The sequence below is a fragment of the Notechis scutatus genome, chromosome Z (genome assembly GCF_049901735.1).
Source record: "Notechis scutatus isolate UNSWTSFEM ecotype Mainland chromosome Z, rNotScu1.2, whole genome shotgun sequence".
NCBI lineage: Eukaryota > Metazoa > Chordata > Lepidosauria > Squamata > Elapidae > Notechis > Notechis scutatus.
Window position 1 is genome coordinate 30,304,571 of NC_142025.1, and position 5,045 is coordinate 30,309,615.

Here is a 5,045-nt window from a genome sequence, read left to right on the forward strand (position 1 = left end):
CTCAACAATATAAAAAACCTGAAACATTCATGTTTGTCATTTGTAAAGGCAGAAAAACTTGCAATTTAATATTGGTGACAAAACATACTTGACAATTATGTAGCCCTACTGGCAAAAGTTATTTGAAGTTGGAGTTCATTTGAAGTTTATATGTAATATGTTTCTCTGTTTGAATTTATGTTATTTATTTCTAGACATGTTTATATGCTTTATTTAGTCTAGAATCAGAAAACTTTTAACAGTTAGAATTCTTAAAACTTTCTGAATATTGGGTTGTGTTTCTAAGCTTTAAAAATACAGTTTACTGCATGTTGATACTAGTTTCTAACATTTTAACTTTCTCCCAGCTCACACTTAAAATAGGAGGATCTATTTTTGCAAGAGGTATTTTTAAAACTGTACTTGAATCAGGTGATTAAACAGACATCCAGTGGCATCTCAATTACTGCCAGAAATACATACTCAGTACAGTATTGCCTTACATATCCAATCAGTGGGGACTTCATTCACTAGCTGTGTGTGTGCTGCTTAATTATCAGTTCTGAAACTGATAGGAATAAAAGTGTACTAATGGATGTAATTAATATATTAACTATATTCCATGAGTTACACTTTTTTATACTAGGCATTCCTGGTTAAAATATCTTAAAATTGTGGAAAGAACGAGTACTATGTGATCTTGTGCTTTTTAAAACTGGTCACCAGCTTTAAATCAAAGAATTTGTAAAACTGTTTAATTATGTAGACTTTAGTTTTATATCAGTAAAATTCCACAATAAACGCTTTTGAGTTGGATTCCTTTTGTCATTGTGGTTTAGCCAGGGAGAATTGCAAAGTATTTTTTAAAAAGTTGTCCTAAATATTAACATTGCTTGTTTTGATCTCAGATAACATAATTGGAATGACACACATTGAGAAATTAGTTTTGTTATAAACATTCAAATAGCCTTAAATTGAATGTATGTCTACAAAGAAAATTTTTGTATTAAGATTGCATTTATGTATCTTTTGGTGAAATCATACTAGTTTTGCATGCTTAGGTTTGAACATTTAGTTTTGGCAAATGTAGTGTGTCTTTTACTCTTTTCCCTCAATCTTCAAGAGTAAATAAATCTATAGATAAAAGCATAAATGTATCCTTTAACATTCAAAACTTGGGACAAATAAAACTCAAGCATTTCTGTTTACATTGTTACCGCTACCTTTTCTGATTGTTTGCAGTCTCTTGAATTTACCAAGAATATGTTTTTGCCTTTATTGACTTTAGAATGTGAAAGGAAACATCTCGGAAAGAAAAGATCACAGTGAGTTGTTCTCTTTAGTCCTGCTTAGGTTAGGCTAATACAGGAAATGACAGATGGGATGGATTTCAGCATAAACACTCTTCAATCCTCCAAAAGGAAGTGAAATACACCTCATAAATGAGGTGGAAATATATTTGTTGAATCCAGGTTATTCTGAAAGGAAGAAGCACAAAGAATAATGAAGTTTAAATGAAGGAGAAAGAAATACCTTTAACATATAATAAGGATACCCTGCTCTCTGTTTCACTAGAAGGCATAATTTGTTCAGGTTTTAAGAGGCCAACCTACTGACAGCTTTTGTGCTTCTAAATTGAAGCTTTCTGTTGTCCCAAGCAAGGTTTTAGAGTATACACCAGAGATGGTATTCAGCAAGTTCTGACCAGTTCTGGAGAACTGCTAGTGAAATTTTTGAGTAGTTCAGAGAACCGGTAGCAGAAATTTTGAGTAATTCGGAATACCACCTCTGACTGGCCCCGCCCCCATCTGTTCTCTGCCTCCCAAGTCCTAGCTGATCGGCTGGGTCTTCTTTTGTTGCCCTGCACAGGAGAATGGAGCTGGAAAGCAGGTTAGTGGGGTGGGGAAGGAATGGGGATTTTGCAGTATCCTTTCCCTGCCATGCCCACCAAGCATGTCCATCAAGTCAAGCCACCCCCACCACGCCCACAGAACCAGTAGTAAAAAAAAAAGAGTCCCACCACTGGTATACACCAAAACATTACAGAAATGATGATGGGAATATGAATTGTAAGGTAATAAAAACAATGAGATGTCCTGAAATAATTTATACAGCAATGCTGTGAATCAAATCCTGGGCAGATGAGGCTTAATGATTGAGCCAGCTGATAGTTAACATTTATGAAACCACATTGATTTGAAGGGATACTAGGTGGGATGCAATAAGTATAATATGATTCAAATAAAAGAAACCTGACTCAACTATCTAAGCTGAAGCATTAAAATGAAAATGAACTGACTATATTATTCTGTATAAAAGTATTATGGATGAGTATTTTAATCTAGTGGTTTTGTCAAAAAAAATCTGAATTTTTGCTATATTTTTATAAGGACAAAGCAAAATAACAAAAGACATATTTCTGAGTTTTTCAAAACTTCATCCATGATGCTGGGAAAATTGGAAGGGGAAATTTAAAAAAAAAATCAGAATTGGACTTTCCCAAATAGGCTTTTGATAAACCAATAGTCCTATGTGAAGTGACTTGGATTTTTCTTGGTTGAGTCCTTTATACCAGGTCTCCAACGTTGGCAATTTTAAGATTTATGGACTTCAACTTCCCAGAATTGAACTGGGAGTTGAAGTCCACAAATCTTAAAGTTGCTAAGGTTGAAGACCTGCATTTATACCACAAAGATAACATTCTTCATTGATTTGAAGAAGTGAAGATATTTATAGTTACCCTGTCTAAAGCGGGAAAGGCATTTGTGTATGAATAGACTTTTCCTGCTATTGGAACTGCCTGAAGGAGGCTTCAGAAAAAAGAAGGTGGTCATTTTTCTAAAAAACATTGGGGGAATGTTTTGCTCAAGGCTCTATTGAAGTGAAGGATTGCAAACAATATCTGCCAAAATGTATTACAAAAAATTTATATACTTTTTATATTGTAGGGTGGGAAATTAAGCTACAACAGAGGACTTGAAAGAATGCTGACTTTGATGCAATAAGAACAACTTGCATGCCAAAAATGTACCATAAGACTATTCATGTAGTATTCCCAAGAACAAGTGTAAAGGGATTCTTATGGGTACAAATTTCCATGCGTAGGCAATAACATTTTGTTGCTCCAGCTAATAGACATGTTTTATCTTACATTCTACATTACGCCCTTTCTTTTCCTTGTTCCCACCTGGCTTTGTTTTATCTGTCATCTCTATTCTTTTGTGTTTGTATGATTCCTTATTTTTAAATGTTTTTCACAATTTATAAGCCAGCCAGGGTTGCTTAGACTCTATACATGTTAAGATTAATTAATATAAAAAGCTTTAATTTCAGATCCACAATAAATCACAAATGATGTTAAGATGGTTGTAGGAATTAGAGATGTTTTTAAATTAAATAAGCAATTCACTTGAATGATGTGCTGTTTCTTGTTCTTATATATTATGAAATTGTTAAGTGGAAATGAGTTCAGATTCTTCAAATTAATATATAGGTTTATTGCAAGCTTAAGCTCTATACAAGAATCTGAACTACTAACAGTCAAAGCAAATTGGGATAGATAAGAGTCAATAGAATTCATGGTGAGCTGGACTTTAATCTCTTATGGGTAGGATAGGCTCAGCCTGGTCATCTCCTTAAAGAAATATATCAAACCAATTATAAAAAGAAGCAACAGCAACTTTGTTAAAGACTGCTCCCACACATTTCAGATACCTAGTTGTGATAAGATACATATCTGCTATAATTCTATATGTTGATTAAAGAACAACACAGCCATTTAAAGCTAATTATTAGTATTAAACTAATCCACTTTTTGAATTTGCTATTTTATCAATAATTCAAAAAATTAAGTTTGGCAGAGGAAAATAAATGTCAGATTAGATACCAATTTTGCTAATGTCATCTATCCCTATTGCAACATAATCACTGGCCAGCAGATGGTGTGTTAGGCTAAATATTACTAAATTGTTGAAAGTACTTTAGCAATAAATGTACAGTAATGTAGAGAACCAAGTGATTAATCTTGATATGAGGTTTATCTCAGTTTACCAGCTGTACAAAGATACTAATATAGGGATGGCATGCCTTTCCTAAACTAAAATACATAAGAAAAAAATAAAAATAGCATGAAGGAATCCGTATGGAAGAAGTGTATGGTTTTTTAAATACCATTAAACATATACCTCCATAAACTCAGTATTTCACTTGACCCCATACTTGAGTAAGTCAGTTTAAGGAGATGAAAGAAAACAAGATTATTGCTTAAAATCTCTTGCTCCCCATGACCTACCTACCTACCTACCTACCTACCTACCTTTCTTTCTTTCTTTCTTTCTTTCTTTCTTTCTTTCTTTCTTTCTTTCTTTCTTTCTTTCTTTCTTTCTTTCTTTCTTTCTTTCTTTCTTTCTTTCTTTCTTTCTTCTTTCTTTCTTCTCCTTCCTTCCTTCCTACGTCTTAAATTTTTCTTCTAAAATGTTTTAGAACTACTTTGTTATAATTAGCCTTGGCTAGTATAATGTTGGATTTAAAAAAAAACACATCTTGATACATATGTGTCTTGCAATATTCTTACAGTAAATATTTTTTACTATGGACACCAGTGAGTCCAAAGATACCATCCTTGCTTCCCATTCAGCTCCCTGGGTCACAAGAACTAACTTCTAATATTTCCCTTCTAAAAATAAATGAATGAAATGGACTCATATTGGTCTAAATAAGTATTTTTTTTAAAGGTATATACCGTATTTGCCGGTGTATAAGACGACTGGGCGTATAAGACGACCCCCAACATTTCCACTCAAAATATAGAGTTTGTTATATACCGCCGTATAAGACTACCCCCTCTTCCACACACCTTCCACTTTTGCACTTTTTTTTTTTTGACGCACTTTTCTGCTTTGGACAATTTTGAAATGAGCTAATCCAATTTTGAACCAAGAATATGCAAATAGCTATGGAGTTTAGAAATGAGTTTTAAAAATATTTTTCATTGCTTACCATTAAGCGTAAAATATGTTGTAAATAAAATGAGAACACAGGAAACGTTCTCTTCTCAATACAGCTGA